The following is a 20,521-nucleotide window of genomic DNA, read 5'->3' on the forward strand; positions in this document are numbered from 1 at the left end:
TTTTAAATATTTTAATCTTTTTGATAGAACTGCCCTCTTAATATTATGAAATAATTTTATTTATCTATAGATGTATTTCATGACTTAAAGATCTCTAACATTATTTGCACTGTTTTTTTGGTTTCTGTTTTCTTATGTTTAATGTATTTTGACAAACAGCATATAGAACTTTATACAGTTTGAGAAAATCATCTTTTAATTAGAACATTTATTGTACTTACAATTACTTAGATGTTAATATGAAATGGCTTTCATGTTTCATTTTATTATTTGCTTTCTATTAATCTAGTCTCACTCTCCTTTGTCTCTATTTTTATTTTTGGCCCTTCTCTATGTTTTCCATCCCCACTCCCCACTACAAAGAATTCCCTGTTCTTCTTTTAGTTTATTTCCTTTATATTATTTTATTACTACCTAGACCTACCAACACATATTCTTATTAAAAGTAGTATTTTTAACAATATTTGGACCACTCAAGAACCTCAGGAGTTTTCAACTTGTACATGTTATTTATGTTATAAGTGACATGTATTTTACTTAAATCTATATTTAAAATCCAAAAATATATTATTTTAATTATTTATGTATAATTGTATCTGTTTACCTACATATTATCCTTTTTTCACTCCTTTCCTTTCTGTATCTTGATGCTTCCATCTGTAGTCATCTGTCTTCTGTCTGAAGAGCACTCTTTTATGTTTCTTAATGCAGAATTGCTGGCAATAAATTTTTTGTTTTCATCTGAGAGTTTCTATATTTTGTTTTCAATCTTGAAGTACATGTTCACTGGGTATAACATTCTATGTTGGTGCTAGAAATTTTGTTGCAGCACTCTAAGGATCATAGTCCACTTTTTTCTGGACATGTGTTTCTGTTGAGAAGCTTATTCTCAAGTTTATTCTCACTTTTTAAAGATGTTTATCCTTTGTCTAGATTATTTTAAGATGATTTATTTGTTCTTGAGTTTCAGAAATTTTGATCTGATAAACACAAATATAAACACAAAGATAAACATTCTTTGCAGTTATTTTGTTTGGAGATTGATGTATTAAACATATTTGAAAAGCTCTTAAGCTAATCTCTTCATTTATGTTTTTGTCCCATTTTCTCTTCTCAAATTCTGGCTTTCAAGTATAAATGTGTTAGATTTTTTATTATACTCCATAGCTTTCTTACATTATTTTTTACTTTTGCACTACCCATGTTTCTCCCTCTTTGGGTTATCCAGTTTGGATATTTTCTTCTAAACTACCTTCTGATTCACTAATCTTCTTTTAAATTATTTAATTTGTTGATAAGTACATTATTTGGGTTCTTAATTTCAGTTATCTTACTCAACTTAAAAATTTCTAATTAGTCTTTCTTCATCTCAATTTCATTTAATTTCAAAATCTTGTACACATTAATATTAACCTTGAACATAATTATTTTATTTTTTAAATTGAAGTGTAGCTGATTTACAGTATTGTATTGATTTCAGGCATACAGCATGGTGATTCAGTTTTCTTTTTCTGATTATATTCCGTTATTGTTTATTATAAGATATTGGATGTAACTCCCAGTGCTGTACAGTAAATCCTTGTTGCTTATCTACTCTGTGTGTAGCAGTTTGCATCTGTTAATCTCATACTCCATGAAATTTTTGACTTTATTGCCTCCCATTTTAGTATAAAAGAAGCCTGAATTCTAACTCAGGCAAGATGGTTCTTCAGAGCGCGAGTCCACCACTTTCTCAGTTTTTGAGTAAAATCACTATTTCTTGCCCCAACAACTCAGCTCTCAAATTTTTTGGCCTGTTATGTGGTAAGAAGTACGTGCTGGGACTCAGTAACAGTTTTTCAATATTAAATTCTATTAACTGCTTGTAATTTTGGATATTATCCTCTTGGCTGCTACATACTATTAGTTTAAAATTCAGGACTGATAATTCCAATATCTGGAACTCCTATGGTTTATTTTTGTTGTGTATTTTTTCTGTTGACTTTTGGTAAGTTGGTTTTCTTTGTAAATCTAATAAATTCTTTTACTGAGTTCTTGATCTTATATATGAAAAAATAAAAATTTAGAACCAATTTGAGGCTTTGGAAGATGCCATTTTCTTTCAGTGAGAATTTACTTTTGCTTTAGCTAACTGAGAAGTAGTAAATTACTTTCTTTTAATCCAATCATCAAGTTGATTTAAGCGCGCCGGCTGCTACGGACCGCGCGCAGAAGCGCGGCCGTGAGGAGCTACCCCTCGCCCGAGGTCAGGAGCAGCGGCCGAGAGGAGCTACCACACCCCAGAGGTCAGGGGCGGCGGCCGAGAGGAATTACCCCACCTCCAAGGAGCGGCGGCTGCGCGGGTGCAGGAGGGCAGAGACGAGCTACTCCACGTTCAAGGTCAGGAGGGGCGGCCGTGAGAAGATACCCCTCGTCCAAGGTAAGGAGCAGCAGCTGCGCTTTGCTGGAGCAGCCGTGAAGAGATACCCCACGCCCGAGGTAAGAGAAACCCCAGTAAGACGGTAGGTGCTGCGAGAGGGCATCAGAGGGCAGACAGACTAAAACCATAATCACAGAAAAGTAGCCAATCTGATCACACGGACCACAGCCTTGTCTAAGTCAGTGAAACTAAGCCATGCCATGTGGGGCCACCCAAGACGGACGGGTCATGGTGGAGAGGTCTGACAGAATGTGGTCCACTGGAGAAGGGAATGGCAAACCACATCAGTATTCTTGCCTTGAGAACCCCATGAACAGTATGAAAAGGCAAAATGATAGGATACTGAAAGAGGAACTCCCCAGGTCGGTAGGTGCCCAACATTCTACTGGAGATCAGTGGAGAAATGACTCCAGAATGAATGGAGGGATGGAGTCACAGCAAAAACAATACCCAGTTGTGGATGTGACTGGTGATAGAAGCAAGGTCTGATGCTGTAAAGAGCAATATCACATAGGAACCTGGAATGTTAGGTCCATGAATCAAGGCAAATTGGAAGTGGTCAAACAGGAGATGGCAAGAGTGAATGTTGACATTCTAGGAATCAGCAAACTAAAATGGACTGGAATGGGTGAATTTAATTCAGATGACCATTATATCTACTACTGTGGGCAGGAATCCCTTAGAAGAAATGGAGTAGCCATCACAGTCAACAAAAGAGTCCGAAATGCAGTACTCGGATGCAGTCTCAAAAAGGACAGACTGATCTCTGTTTATTTCCAAGGCAAACCATTCAATATCACAGTAATCCAAGCCTATGTCCCAACAATAATGCTGAAGAAACTGAAGTTTAATGGTTCTATGAAGACCTACAAGACCTTTTAGAACTAACACTCAAAAAAGATGTCCTTTTCATTATAGGTGACTGGAATGCAAAAGTAGGAAGTCAGGAAATACCTGGAGTAACAGGCAAATTTGGCCTTGGAGTACAGAATGAAGCAGGGCAAAGGCTAATAGCGTTTTGCCAAGAGAACGCACTGGTCATAGCAAACACCCTCTTCCAACAACACAAGAGAAGACTCTACACATGGACATCATCAGATGGTCAACACCGAAATCAGGTTGATTATATTCCTTGCATCCAAAGATGGAGAAGCTCTATACAGTCAGCAAAAACAAGACTGGGAGCTGACTGTGGCTCAGATCATGAACTCCTTAGTGCCAAATTCAGACTTAAACTGAAGAAAGTAGGGAAAACCACTAGACCATTCAGGTATGACCTAAATCAAATCCCTTATGACTATACAGTGGAAGTGACAAATAGATTTAAGGGACTAGATCTGATAGAGTGCCTGATGAACTATGGATGGAAGTTTGTGACACTGTACAGGAGACAGGGATCAAGACCATCCCCATGGAAAAGAAATGCAAAAAGGCAAAATGGTTGTCTGAGGAGGACTTACAAATAGCTGTGAAAAGAAGAGAAGTGAAAAGCAAAGGGGAAAAGGATAGATATTCACATTTGAAAACAGTTCCAAAGAATAGCCAGGAGATATAAGAAAGCCTTCTTCAGACATCAATGCAAAGAAATAGAGGAAAACAACAGAATGGGAAAGATAAGAGATCTTTTCAAGAAAATTAGAGATACCAAGGGAACATTTCATGCAAAGATGGGTTCGATAAAGGACAGAAATGGTATGGACCTAACAGAAGCAGAAGATATTAAGAAGAGGTGGCAAGAATACACAGAAGAACTGTACAAAAAAGATCTTCACAACCCAGATAATCACGATGGTGTGATCATTCACCTAGAGCCAGACATCCTGGAATGTGAAGTCAAGTGGGCCTTAGAAAGCATCACTACGAACAAAACTATGAACAAAGCTAGTGGATGTGATGGAATTCCAGTTGAGCTATTTCAAATCCTGAAAGATGATGCTGTGAAAGTGCTTCACTCAATATGCCAGCAAATTTGGAAAACTCAGCAATGGCCACAGGACTGGAAAATGTCAGTTTTCATTCTAATCCCAAAGAAAGGCAATCCCAAAGAATGCTCAAACTACCGCACAACTGCACTCATCTCACACGCTAGTAAAGTAATGCTCAAAATTCTCCAAGCCAGGCTTCAGCAATATGTGAGCCGTGAACTTCCAAATGTTCAAGCTGGTTTTAGAAAAGGCAGAGGAACCAGAGATCAAATTGCCAACATCCGCTGGATCATCGAAAAAGCAAGAGAGTTCCAGAAGAACATCTATTTCTACTTTATTGACTATGCCAAAGCCTTTTACTGTGTGGATCACAATAAACTCTGGAAAATTCTGAAAAAGATGGGAATACCAGACTATCTGACCTGCCTCTTGAGAAACCTATATGCAGGTCAGGAAGCAACAGTTTGAACTGGACATGGAGCAAAAGACTGTTTCCAAATAGGAAAAGGAGTATGTCAAGACCGTATATTTTCACCCTGCTTATTTAAGTTATATGCAGAGTAAGTACATCATGAGAAACACTGGACACAAGCTGGAACCAAGATTGCCAGGAGAAATATCAATAACCTCAGATATGCAGATGACATCACCCTTATGGCAGAAAGTGAAGAAGAACTAAAGAGCCTCTTGATGAAAGTAAAAGAGGAGAGTGAAAAAGTTGGCTTAAAGCTCAACATTCAGAAAACTAAGATCATGGTATCTGGTCCCATCACTTCATGGGAAATAGATGGGGAAATAGTGGAAGCAGTGTCAGACTTTATTTTTTGGGCTCCAAAATCACTGCAGATGGTGATTGCAGCAATGAAACTAAAAGACGCTTACTCTTTGGAAGGAAAGTTATGATCAACCTAGATAGCATATTACAAAGCAGAGACATTACTTTGCCAACAAAGGTCCATTTAGTCAAGGCTATGGTTTTTCCAGTGGTCATGTATGGATGTGAGAGTTGGACTGTGAAGAAAGCTGACTGCTGAACAATTGATGCTTTTGAACTGTGGTGTTGGAGAAGACTCTTGAGAGTCCCTTGGGCTGAAAGGAGATCCAACCAGTCCATCCTAAAGGAGATCAGTCCTGGGTGTTCATTGGAAGGACTGATGCTGATGCTGAAACTCCAGTACTTTGGCCACCTCATAGGAAGAGTTGACTCATTGGAAAAGACCCTGATGCTGGGAAGGACTGGGAGAAGGAGGAGAAGGGGATGACAGAGGATGAGATGGCTGGATGGCATCACCGACTCGATGGACATGAGTTTGGGTAAACTCCAGGAGTTGGTGGTGGACAGGGAGGCCTGGTGTGCTGCGGTTCATGGGGTCGCAAAGAGTAGGACACGACTGAGCGACTGAACTAAACTGAACTGAATCCTGAGCTTAGGCCTTTTTCAGAACTAGTTTATTTCCACTTTCTCTTTAACACTAGAAATTGTATATTCTGAGTTCCCAATTCAGAACCCTGGCTGTTTAGGAGAGCCCTTAGACTTTCTGGGCTCTAACTCCAGAACTGTCAAACTGGCTATGAAGGACTGCCGGAAGTGCTGCTCAGTCTCTCAGATCCTCAGTCTCTCCATGGCACTTTCTGCAATGCGTATCAGTTGGTCTTGGGAATAAAAAATTGCTTCAAGGAGAAAAATGATGTCAAATGAGAGGTTAATTTCTCTGTGCTTCCCTTATCTCTGGAATCTTGGCTTCCTTATCTTTGTTGCTTAAGTAGCACTTGGATACTTAGATTGGATGTGTGATATGTGTGTGTCTGTGGTTCATATAATTGTTACACATATATATATATGATGCCATGTGTGTATCTATATCTATACCTTTATCTATATATCTTCCAGATTTTTGAATTGTTTTCATCAAGAGTTAGCCTGCTCCACCATCTTTCCCTATATCCAGGAGCATATTCTGGATCTTTCTAATCAACACCACTGATACCATATTTTCATTGACAATTTTAAAATAAAAACTTGGTTTTATCTAAAATAGATGAACAGACGGGATATGATAATGTAGTACACTCAGAAATTATATTACATGATTTGTTGACACTCTAATATTTAAACTTAATTTCTATTTTAAATTTGTAGATCATGACTCTGAAAGGTAATAATGTTCAGATGTTATATCCCTTGTTATAGGATACGTCAACAAAATTCTGGGAAATTTTACTTCCAGTGATAATATTAATGAGCAGTAATTATTAATATTAAGTGTGCATCAACAGTTTTCTAAGTACTTTACACATTTAATTCAACCTTATATCCTTAAAACACTATAATAGAATTATAAGATGCATTTCACAGAAAAAAATAGGTAGAGTAACTTTCCCAGTGTTCTTTACCATGAGTGAAGAGAGGTGATTCACATTCAAGTTGTTCAGTTTTTGAACACAAATTCTTCACCTAAAGTTAAAGAAATCTTTGACTTGGTATATGGGCAATCCTTTTCTCTTATATGGGAGTTCTATATTTTTCTTTTGACCTCAGTTAAAAGATCTAAGCTTTAATTTCATTTCATAGCCAATCAAGTTGATATATAGCTATTCTAATTTTTGAGGTCTACTGATAATTTTTAAATTTTGCCCCAAAAGAACACTTTAAAACTGTTTCTTTCAAAAATGTAATTCCCAAAGTGAGAAATATTAGCAAGGAGAATTTCTTAAATGTTTGAAAAATAATCTATTTTTAGAAATAATTGTCTGATTTATAGTGTACCTGATGATTAACTTAAATACTCTATTAAGCTGGAAAATAAGTAGGTATTAGTTTTGCAATTTCATAACACATCTATGGAATTATTAGTGCTACTATTTTAAAATAGCCTTTCTACTTAAATATTAACTGTGTTGTTTTTTAATTTTAAAGAGATTGTCCAAATTATGAGGATATTTTTGGTGCATAGGTTTACCACATAACCAATTGCTAAACTTTAAAATTGAGTTATGAAAATCTCTATGGAGTACCACTTTAAATTTATGATTGCTTTTTTTGAGTATAAGATTTTTAATTTTTGACAGTTCATAAGAGAACAGCCTTAAATGTGAATTTGATTGACTTAGACTAATAAGTTTTTTTTTACAAAAATATTTTTCTAAAAAATAGAAGGTAGTTGGACTTTTAAAAATGTATTTATTTGCTACAGTAGTTTTCTTATGGGTGATGATGGTATTTTTTGGCTGTGTCACTAAACTTGAATAGCAAGAAAAGTGAATGAGCAGATAATTCAGACTTAAAAACAAAGTGTTTTAGCTATTGGCAGATGTCAAGACAACTTGAGACTTAATGATTCCTAAGCTGCATACCTGCCATCCTTATCTGTCTCCCGCACAGTTGACAAAACAAGGTAGTCTTGATGTCAAAACAGATTGGGAAGGAAGAAAGCAAGACAGAAACTTGGGCAGAGTTAAGAAGTCTTGCTTTTCATTTCTTTCTTTTTTTTTTAATTCTAAATTATCTCCTAAACAAACTCTTATGTGAACCCAAAATAAAGCATTTACTAAACCATAGAAAATTTATCAGAAAGCATTCTGTACTGCTAGATACAACAATGTGGCAGATAAATTCTATTGATCAACTTTCCCCCCAGGTAAAACCATGGACCTTCATAGCCCTTATTTGAGAGATAACTAATTGTGCATGGCAATGGTGACCTCTTTATCCCTCCTTACTGAAGCTCTCTTGTAGTGATTCTCAGCATGTTACTCCCTCCTGGTCCGCCTTAGACTCTTCTTGGATTTGTTTTGTTTTCTCCCAGTTTTATGAAGTTATAATTGACATATAACATAGTACAAGTTTCAGATGTATAACATAGTAATTTTATATTTGTATAATTATGAAATGACTACCACAATAAATTTAGTTAACATCCAATACCCAACATAGTTACAAAATGTTTTTTCCTTGTGATGAGAACTTTTAATATATACTCTCTTAGCAACTTTCAAGTATACAAAACAACGGTGGCTCAGTGGTAAAGAATCCACCTGCATTGCAGGAGGTGTGAGCTCGACTCCTAGGTTGAGAAGATCCCCTGGAGAAGGAAATGACAAACCACTCCAGTATTTTTACTTGGGAAATCCCATGGACAGAAGAGCCTGGTAGGCTACAGTCCATGGGGTCACAAAAGAGTCAGACATGACTTGGTGACTAAACAACAATTGATGTACATGGTCATCATGCTATTAATTACGCCTGCAGGACTTAATTTATCGTCTAACTAGGAGTTTGACCACCTTCATCCAGTTCCCCCAGCTATTACCCCTGCCTCTGACAACCACAAATTTGATCTTTGTTTTGATGACTTTTGTTGTTTCAGATTATGCCTCTGAGATTATGCAGTATTTGTCTTTCTCTACCTAACTTATTTCACTGTGCATAATCCCCTCAAGCTTCAGCCATACTCTCACAAATGGCAGAATTTCCTTATTTTTATGGCTGAATAGTATTGATATTTTACTAAATATATATATATATATTCAGTAAGTATGTATATATGCAGTAAATATATATATAGTAAGTATGTATATATACAGTGAATATACATATACATATACATATATATAAATAGTAAGCATAAGTATGCATATACTTAAAAGTGTGTATTTAAAAATATTTGTTTGGCTGTGATGGGTCTTAGTTGTGCCATGCAGAACTTTTGATCTTTGTCATGGTGGGGATTTTTACTTGGGGCATGTGGGATCTTATTCACCAACCAGGCATGGAATGAACCCAGGACCAATGCATTTGGGTTGCAGAGTCTTAGCTACAGTCCACCAGGGAAGTTCCCTTTATGCATTTTATTTATTTATTTATTGATAGAAACAGGTTGTTTCTACGCCTTGACTATTATAAATAATGCTGCAATAACTATAAGGGTGCAAATATCTTTTGAAGGTAGAGATTTCATTTCTTTATGATGTATACCTAAAAGCAAGATTGTTGGATAAAATGGTAATTCTATTTTAAAGTTCTTCTAGAACTTTAATTGTATTCCACAGTGGCTATGCCGATTAGCCTTCTCACCAACAGTGCACACCTGTTCCCCACATCCTCACTGACACTCATTATCTTGTGTCTTTTTTTTTAAATTGAATTGTAGCTGACTCACAATGTTGTGTTAGTTTCAGGGGTACAACAAAGTGATTCAGTTATTCATATGCATATATACTTTTTCATATTCTTTTCCATTATAGTTTATTGCAAGGTATTGAGCATAGCTCCCTGTGCTATAGAGTAGGGCCTTATGGTTTATCTATTCCATATCTATAACACTGTGTATATGTTAATCTCAAACTCTTAATTTATCTTCCCACCCCCACTATCCCCTTTGGTAACCATAGTGTGTTTTCTACATCTGTGGCTCTATTTCAGTTTGTAAGTTAATTTGTACCATTTTTTATATTACATGTGTAAGTGATTGTCATATGATATTTGTCTTTCTCTGATTTACCTCACTTAATATGATAATTTCTAGGTCCCACCATGTTGCTGCAAATGACAGTATTTCACTCTTTTTATGGCTGAGTAATATTCCATTTTTTATACATACCACATCTTCTTTATCCATTCATTTGTTGATGGACATTTAGTTTGTTACTCTTGTCTTTTTGATGATAGCTATTATAGAAGGTTTGAGGTGACATTTCATGGCAGTTTAATTTGCATTTCTCTAATGATTCGTGATGTTGAGCACCTTTTCATTTACCTTTTGGTCATCTGATATCTTGTTTGGAAACATGTCTATTTAGGTCCTTTGCCTTCTTTTTAATTGTACTGTTCATTTTTTATTTTTTTTGCTATTGATGTATGAGTTCTTCACATATTTTGGATTTTAAAGGCTTACTGGATGTGTGACTTGCAAATATTTCCTCTCATTCTCTTGGTTGCCTTTTCATTTTGTTGACTGTTTCTTTCACTGTGCAGAAGCTTCTTAGTTGATGTAGTCCTATTTGATTATTTTTTAAATTTTTTTGCTTATACTTTTGGTATCATATCCAAAAAATCATTGCCTAGATTTATGTCATAGCACTTTTCTCCTATGTTACTCTCTCATGGTTCTTCTTAGACTCCTCTTGGCTTGCTGATTTCTTCTTTCTTTCATTCTTTCTTTCAACTCTTGGTATGTACATATTGGGATTACCCAGGGTTTTGTCATCTTTGGTCTATTCACCTATACTCTCTTTTAAGACTTTTATGATAATCTATAGGCTACCTATGCTAGTTATTTCTTTATCCAGTCCAGACTCACAGACTCACACGCTCAATTGTACAATAATCATTTTCTTGTTTTGATAAGTAGCTTATATCTGTCTTATCAAGCTAGAAAACTGAAGACATCTTAGTTTTTCTTGAATTAAAACCCTTTCTCAGTGTCCACCTCTAACAAAGGCTTTCTGTTTCTTTTACTTCTTTAAATACTTTCTTCATAAAGAAACTGAAGTGAGCTAATTCAAATATAAATCTGTTTCTATCCATCTGAAAGTACTAACTGCTTTCCGACTTGTTGGATAAAGTACACATCCCCACAAAAGATGTCCAAGGTCTTTTTGTGATCTGATCCATCTCTACCTCTACAATCCCCTCTTTCCATTTTCTCCTTTCTTCATTCATTCAATAAATATTTACTGATGCTTCCTATGTAGTATTGTGAGCAGGCTAACATGATCCCTCCTCCAGGAAGCTTAGATTCTGTTGGTGGAGAAAGGCCATTAAATAAATGAATGTATAAACTGAGATCAATAAAATGCAAAATATAGCATGTAGAAATCTGATCTAGCCTGGGGAGTTAAGGAAGATTTTGCTGAGATAATGGTACCTGATCTGATACATAACTGATGGGTAGACATTGTTAAGGAAGCAAAGAACCAGCAAATATGGGGGAAACAGCCTTGGACATAGCATTTTCGAAGACTCTCTTATGGGAATTCACTATGTTTAAAGGACTGAAAGGAGGCTACTATGGCTGAAGTAGAGAGGAAGGGGATGTGAAGAAATGAAGAGGTGACCTAAAGTGATGACCAAGGACCAGACCTCTTCCTTGACCTCACAGGCTCTGTTAAGAATTTGGTTCTTTACTCTGAGGACAGCTAGAAGCCACTGAAATTCTTCACACACAGTTGTAAAATTTCATGTCATAAAAATTTTGAGAAGAACCTCTGACAGCAGTATGGAGAAGAAAACTGGAGATGGGAATATTTTTTCCCCATTGCTGATGGGAATATAAAATAGTACAGTCACTGTTGAAGAGCTTGGCAGTGTCTTAAATTTACCATATGACCCAGAAATTCCATTTCTAGTTATCTAAACAAGAGAAATGAAAACATATGTCCACACCAAAATATGTATGTATATGTCCATGGTACCATTATTCACAATAACTGAAAGTAGAAACAGTCCAAATGTCTATCAACTGGTGAAGGGGTAAATAAAATATGATATACCCATACAATGGAATACTATCCTGCAATAAAACACACACACACACACACACACACACACCAAAGTACTTATATATGCCCCAACATGGATGAAATTTAAAAACACTATGTTAGGTGAAAGAAACCAGACACAAACTATTACCTATAGAATGATGTCATGTACATGAAATTCCTCTGAAAAACAAATCTATGGAGACAGAAGTGGATTAGTATCTGACTGGGGATTCAGTGGGAGGAGTTAGGGTTAGAGATGGTATTAGGGTTAGATTCACTCCCTGAGTCAGGAACATCCTCTGGGGGAGGAAATGGTAACCCACTCCAGTATTCTTGCATAGGAAATTCTATGGACAGAGGGGCTTGGTGGGCTACAGTCCATGGGGTCACAAAGAGTCAGACACTACTTAGTGACTGAGCATGCACGAAGTGGCAGAGGGGAGTAGGAAGTGATTGCGAATAGTCACAAAAGATCTTTGGGGTGATGAAAATGCCTTAAAATTAGAATGTGATGATGGTTATGCAACATTTTGAATTTGCTAAAAATCACTGAATTGTGCACTCAAAACAAATGAGTTTCGTGGTATGTCAATGATGCCTCAATAAAGTTGTTGAATGAATGAATAAATTGTGGATATGCAAAACCAGTTGTCATTGTGATGGCTTAGGTAAAAACTGATAATGTTTGAGACTAGAGTGATGGCTGACATTAGGAGAGTGAAATAGGTTTGACAAATAATAGGACTTATAATCAAGAGAACTTGGGGAAGATTGGGCATGGCAAGTTCAGCTTATATTCTGTCCTGTAGAAATATCAAACTTCTTGTAACTACTTGAATAATCCATGCCCCTTCTTATTTTTAAGTGTGCTTAATAGTCCTGGCTTCCTCAGGAGTGCACTTTGCAACATCATCTACTGACTTATCCTAGATTGGGCTGCCATAAGAAATCGCTATACATCAGGTGACTTAAACAAGTATTTATTTCTCACGGTACTGGAGGATGGGAGTCCAAGAACAAGCAGCTGGTATATTCAGTATGAAGTGAGGATTCTCCTTCTCATTGCAAATATCTGGTTTCTTGCTACATCCTTACACGGCTAAGAGAGAGAGGAAGCCCTCAGGCCTCCACTTCTAATGTCCCAGTCTCACTATGGCAGCTCCACAATCTTGACCTCACCTATACCTAATTTTATCCCCAAAGCCCCATCTCCTCCAACCAAAATATTAAAGATTAGGGTTCCAAAATACAAATTTTGGGGGAACACACACATTCAGTCTATAACACTGTTATATACTTGATCGTCCTTTAAGACTCAAACCAAATGTAATCTCCCCTTTAAAGTATCTTCCTTGACCACCTCACTTCTTGTATCCCCCCAGAGCACTTCCTTTAGCATTTTATTGCACGTCTTTGTCTACTCCTTCCACTAGATCACTGTTGTCAAACATTTAATGTTTGAGTCTTCACTTCTGTTACAACATCCCTGCCAGATCTGACTAGTGGATCACAATAATCTCTCCTGCTGAGGCAACACTCCACTCAAAACAGTGCCGGAGGTAGCTTCTACTGACCACTGTCACTGATACATCCCTGAAATCTATTTGCCATACCTGCTTTAATTATGATGTCCTTGATGACAGGCATGTCAAATTTCTATGGGTCCCATGTACCAGAAACAGAACAGACACAATAAATGCATTAAGATCCTTTTGAAGAAGATGCTTCCAGATAGATCAATATCTGAATGTAAAGCAATTTATTTCTACATGCCGTATCTCTTTCATGGCAATGGCTTCTAATTTTCACCATTAGGGAAAAAGAAATTTAGCTGAAAATCATAATAGTTCCTTTCCATTTTTTTCTTCTAAATCTGTGTTTTAAGTGTATGCTTAGCCCATAGCTTTCCATCATAAACTACCAAACTGCAGTCCATAATGGGGCTTTACACAATGGCCTTTATATTTTAGACATTATGCTTTTGAGAGCTAAAGCGTTTTAAGTCAGGCATCAAGATAATGATTTAGTTATTTATTCTTTTGAACCAGTTACTTTAGTGACTCACTTTTCTCCCTAACCCAGGCTATTATGCACTAATCCATACATTACTTCCCTTCAATACAGATGACACAGACTGTTTACTCAGGATGATTTTGCAATATGCACATTAACAAAGACTTTGTGAGCAGGAAGAATACCAGTTATTCAACCAACTTTAAGAAAACAGCTGAGTGCTAGCCCAGCTTAGCAGGGTGTTAAGCATCCATTAATAATGGCAAGGCAACAAACTTGAAGGTTTTGATTTTAGTTCAGATAAGTACTCCAGATTCAGGACTTGGCTTACTGTATCTCTGGGTTTCTCTTAGGGAAAAGGTGGCCTATTCCGACAGGGGAGCTTAGCTATTTGAATGTTGGAAAGCCGACACTTTTTACAGTACTTTGTGTAATCATTGTTATGATGTGATGCACATTAAAATTGTTATCAACGTTGAACTTTGTAGGATAGCCCAGATTTCAAATGTTTGACTCTGTTCTCCCCCATGACTGTTTCTCAGGTCACATGTATTGATTTTTTGTTTAGCAAGTACCATCACTCTAGTCTAAAGCTTTTATTCCCATTTAGAAACTGTAATCAAGCTAATTCCACTCTCGGTAGAAAAAAAATCACTATTCTCATTTAATTTTCATTGACTATCACATAATATTGTACACACATCTGTCCCCTCCACTAAGCTACATGTTCTTTGAAAAATGGGGACCACACTGTTTATATTCTATCAACACCTCTCAATTTTAGGCGCCAACTTAATGTTTCTAAGAATCTGTTTCGCAAAAAAGGAAATTATCTACCTGCTAATATGAGGACAATTTCTCATGGTTTATGGGAAATTTCATCACCTTTGAAATGGTTAGTTTTTCTCTCATTTCACAAAAGCAGTTTGTTTTTCTGATAAGTGTTGAGTGATGACTATGTCAGTCACTCTGATGTCATTTTACACAGATTTTCTTATTTTGGACTCACAACTCTTCTGTGAAGTATGTGCTATTATCACTGCTTTTTTTATGCATAAGAACATTGAACACAGTTCAGTGACTTTTCCATGATTACGCAGGCCATGAGTCTGGAAAGTCGATTCTCAACTCTGAAACCCAGAAGTTCCATTTCATTGTTCTTCCATAAAGAAATCTATTTTCTCCCTTACTCTCCAAGATGAGAAAACAGAAGTTTTGTTTTCATTGGGTTTGGTTTCTTATGCCTCATTTTTTCCCCCAAGAAAAATGAAGTCTTTTGATAGTTTGCTGAAATGAAAATCCCAGTGTTTTCTTTGTGTCTTTTCTTCTGTTGATTTCCAAATTCTGGTCCATCAGCAAGCCTCGTCATCTTTCAAAGTCTGTCCAGAATCTCACCACCTCTCATCACCTAGACTGTTGGCACTGTGCTCCCCGCCTCCCCCAGTTCTCACTCGGTTGTTGCAATATCCGTCCTCCCTAACACCCGCCCCCCTCCAACTCCACCTACCACTCTGTACACTGATAGACAATTATCAAAAGGCAGTCAGATCATATCACTTACCACCCTGGAACTGAGGGCCCACCCATCTCCCTCATAGTGGAAAACTGAGTCTCTCCAACAGCTCTGCAGAATTCACCTCTTCTGTCTACACCCACCTCTCTGATATCATTCCCTCTCCCCCTGTCCTGCACAAATTCCACCTTAGCCGTGCGGTCTCCTTTCTGTCCCTCCAACTCATGACATGAATTCACATATGCACATGTGCATTCCTTCAAGCTTATTCATCCCACAAATAAAAATTCAGTACATAATATGACCTAAGAGTACAGAAAACATAAAAAATAAGATCCAGAATTTCCAAGATCTTAAAAACTGGATGGGAAGAGAAGGCACTTTCATCATAATTTCTCATTTCTTTCAGTAGACAAGTGCAGAAGTTATTGGGGCTTTCCTGATTGGAAAGGCAAAGAATGAGGTGATGCCTTTAAGAGAGAGGCCTTTGGCTGATGCAAAAATAGAGTAATAAAGTTTGGACCCTTAAATGACATAAGCTTCAGATACTCAGAAATGGACATCATTAGTAGCTGATGCATCTGAAGTTGCAGGAATGTGCATTTGATAAGCTGAAGTTTACTTTAGCTTGTTTTCTCTTTCAAAATCCTTCCTAGTCTTTCTCTATTAAGCATTGCTGATCCTGCCACATGAAAGTGGTCCGTTCTTCCTCTAAAACATATTGTATCCCTTTAGGGATATCATAGGCGTTATTTCCTGCAGGAAGTTTTCATAGCTTTTCTCTGAGATGGGTTTCTAAAGGCACCTTGAGATTTTACTTCCCAGCTTCTTTCCTTCTCCTGTCATAGCACATATCTTAAAATATAAGTATTAAATGCTTATTTGCCCAGTTTGCCCATGAAGACTGTAAGCCCAGAAAAGTTTGGCATGACGGTCACATCTCCTCCTTTGAGGTAGCAGATTTAGCACAGTACTTACATTTAAGTAGCTGTTTCATAAATATTAATTGAATAAATAAGTTGCTTTACATCAAATTATACCTTAAATATTTGATTTAGAGTGTTCATCTGTAATGATTAAGGAAGTAGTTAAGAAAGTAGTTAATTTTTAATAATTCGCCACTGCTTCGGTGAATAAGTTTAGACAGTTTCAAAGTATTTGAGTTGAGTAGAGGGGCTGAGGGGCAGGTGAAAGCTTGCCCAAGACATCTATGGTTTCCAAAGGACTTTTCAGAAATAAGTAATGTATTTATAATTATTGCTTGTATTTCTGCTCTCCAAATCTCCAGCAAGGTGGGCCCAATGATCTTGAAGAGAGTTCAAATTAAGAGGCATTCAAAACATGAACCAAGAAAGACAGAAGAAGGGAAGTAGGTAAAAATATACGAGCTCAGTCTTGCTACTATTTTCTTGGAGTCAATCTTGGTTTAAAACATAATAAGCAGAGCCCAGCTTGTCATACCTACTTTCTCCCGGGGGTTTGAAACTGTAATGAAAGCATTTTAACTCAGTGGTAACTGGATTAGAGTAATGCAAGAACCTGCCACCTTGGGACCTCCTGCTTGTGGCTTGGCCTGAATAAATGTGCATGGAAATCGTTTTCAACTGATGGCTGTGCGAGATCACAAGTTATAGTAATGTTGACAGTCTCAGCTTGGAACCTGACAAAATAGCAGGAAAAAAAAATGTGGAACAGGGATTGAAAACAGCTCATTTGCTGACATGAAAGCGGTGCTCAGAGGTGGAGATGTACCACCTCTGCGGGTCAATGGTGACAATATTTGCAAAGTGCCACCAGCGTCTCTGCTGCAAATGGGAGCAGCTTAATATGAATCTTTGCTGCCAATCTCAAGCAACTTGATTTCTTTCCCAGCCTCCAGGACTCATCACAAGCCATAAGGAGAAGTTTCTCAGACTTAAAGTGTACAAAAGGATACTAAATCTTCCATCTCCTGAAGGCTGGCTGGGAAATGAAAAGGTATAGTTGTCACATTCTGACACAGCAGAAGATCGTGGAAATAATCTAATCGGTTTGTTCCCTGCAGAAGCATCCAGAGGTTTCAGTGCGAGTCCCGCCTTTCTTATTTCGCAGTTTTATTGTACTGTGTCACGGAGGCAAAACATCTGTTGGGGAAGACAAGGAGGAGGAGACCCTCCATCTTTCTTGTGCACATTCACAGAGAAGGTTTGGTGAATTTACTGCCAGTGAAAAGTGGCAGCTTGTCTGTTTCCAAGATCACAGGCTTCGGGGCAGCACCCAATAGTTCCTGACTGGCAGCAAAGTATGTGTTTTCTGCACCGTGTAACTGCATCTTCATGGCAAACTGGGCCAAGTGCACTCAGAAGGGATGTTTTAGAGGCCACTTAAAAATTTCCATTTTGAGTATTTTGAGCCCTCACAATTCAGAACAATCATGGAATCCAAGTTTGCTTTTTGGAAAGCAGAGCTGTTTTCTCAAGGAAATTCAATGGGAGTCCATTTTTCTTAGAAGATTATATGCATCTACAGAGCCAGTAAAATCATTCGATCATATGCATTTCAGCAAGGACTCCAAATGAATTCTGCTTACTTTCTTCAAGCAGGTGGTAGGGTCTCCATTTTACAGGTGAATTAAGTGAGGTTCGTAGGTCATATGAGTTTATATGTATGTATAAATATGTAGTCACTTCAGTCTTGTCTTTTCTGCCCTATGGACTATGCCCTCCTGGGCTCCTCTGTCCCTGTGATTTTGTAGGCAAGAATACTGGAGTGGGTTGCCAAACACTCCTCCAGGAGATCTCCCCAACCCAGGATCAAGCCCATGTCTCCTGCATTGAAGGCAGATTCTTCACTGCTGAGCCCCTGGGGAAATGCATATGTATAGATATGTGTGCATCTATATGTATGGCACAACAGCTCTAAATTGTAGGTCAGAATTATACCTTGCTAATCTAAGCAAGAGCCCGTAGTCCTCAGAGAGTCTGCTGCTGCTGCTGCTAAGTCGCTTCAGTCGTGTCCGACTCTGTGAGACCCCATAGACGGCAGCCCACCAGGCTCCCCGTCCCTGGGATTCTCCAGGCAAGAACACTGGAGTGGGTTGCCATTTCCTTTTCCAATGCATAAAAGTGAAAAGTGAAAGCAAAGTCACTCAGTCGTGTCCGACTCTTAGCTGCCCCACGGACTGCAGCCCACCAGGCTCCTCCATCCATGGGATTTTCCAGGCAACAGTGCTGGAGTGGGGTGCCATTGCCTTCTCCGAGGACAGAGTCTAGCACATTGTAAATACTTAGCAAACTGCTTGTTGGACTGGATCTCTCTAGACCAGTCAGCAGCATGGAAGACTCACCTTTCCAAACTGTCTGAGAAAGAATATCACTGTCTACAATTACTTCGAGTAGTGTGTTCGTTTGTTCATGAGTTTATATCTCATCTCCTTGCATGAGGACTATGAGACTTTTAGAATCCATACCCTATCACAATGTTAGATAGTTTGGGTTCCCAAAGCTATCTAACTTTTTCGCATTTTATTGTAAATTGTTTATTTTAAATTTTACCTTTTGAATGGGGATTAAAATACAGTACTTAATATCAAATCAGGTTGGTGTGCCAAAAATTATCCAGTTTCCCTGCAGTTCTGAAACAGAGATAATAGTTTGTTTTGGACTGACCACCCCCACTCCTTTTTTCAAGTTTAATCTGTTTTGTTTCAAAATTTTTATTGGGGTGTAGTTGATTTATAACATTGCCTTAATTTCAGCAGTACAGAAAAGTGAATCAGTTATATATATATACATATATATATATATGTGTATATATACAGACACACATATATAGAATCAGTTATATATATATATCTCAATTCTTTCTGTACTCTCTTTTTATTTCTGTTTTGCCATTTGATATGTGTTTGTACATATTTTTCCTCTCCTTTTTACACCTTATACACTGGATCATCTCTTGTTCTATAAATAAAGCAGAGACTATGACACTGGGCACAGTAACCTCCTCTTAATTGGATGCATGGAGCTAACCCCCAAAGCTTCAGAAATAAACCCAAGAACAGGCAACCATTTCAAAGCCATATAATGGACGCAAGCTGCCTGTATATTTAGTATCTAAGGAGCAGCTTTTCCTTTTCTATTTTTTTTCCTTTTTTCCCTCAGTAGAAGCTAAAACTTTATTATAAAACCACAGATAAGTATATCAACTGCTAGGAGGCTGGCACAGCAGAATACAAGGAAATAAGAGATAAGGGAATTTGGTCAAATACAAAAAGTACTGTGGAATTTAAACCAAATGACAGCTGATAAGGCTTTCCCTGAGTTTCTATTAAAAATGTAATAAATAAGAAATCCAAAAATATTTCTTTCCAGGCCCAGTACTTTTGTTCCTATATTACTCATCATAAATGTATAGGATCTTCATCAGTGCTGGAATTCTATTCACAGTTGCAAAAATAAACTTTGCTGGAGTCAAGTTAAAGATGTGACAGCTTCAGATTGAAGCCTTGTGGATCTTTCAGTAAAGTTTGTCATTTGAATAAATAGACCTTATTTACACACTTAAGAAAGTAATCCCATAAACCCGCATGGAAGCCTAGTGATAAAAGCAGGAGTGACTGAATAGAAATCACCAGGAATCAAAACACAGATTAAAAAAAAAAAAAAAAACAGTGGCAGGAACTCTGCTTAAGATGCTCTTTAGGGAAAATTCATAGTGTTTTTATCTTATCATTTTTATTTTAAAGGTATAGAATTCTCTAAGGATTCAAAGGTTCTGTAAGTAATGGATCCTTATTGATATTTCATTTCATGGTGGAATTTAAATTGACCTAAGGTAGATAGGTTTTACTAAGGTGAATCCCCCCAAAAGTGAATGTGCATAGGTCTGGGTGGGCCACCTCAGTGCCTTTGACTTTATTGACCTCAAGGAAAGGAAAAGAATTGAGATCTTGACGAAAACGGACTTTAGTGGTTCCCTGGGATGATAAGGCCTCTGGGGCCAGCAACTTGAGTGTGATCTGTGGTCCCAGGTGAAGTGGTCCATGGTGTCTGCTGCATCTCTAGAGGGCAATAGCCTTCAGTCATAAAATGTCTCCCTGCATAATGCAGCACATCTGTCAGCATCCCACACACTCAGTTTATATCTGTCTTGGGATGGCTCATGGAAGGGAAAGTGCACCCTATTTGG

The sequence above is a fragment of the Odocoileus virginianus genome, chromosome 16 (genome assembly GCF_023699985.2).
Source record: "Odocoileus virginianus isolate 20LAN1187 ecotype Illinois chromosome 16, Ovbor_1.2, whole genome shotgun sequence".
Lineage (NCBI taxonomy): Eukaryota > Metazoa > Chordata > Mammalia > Artiodactyla > Cervidae > Odocoileus > Odocoileus virginianus.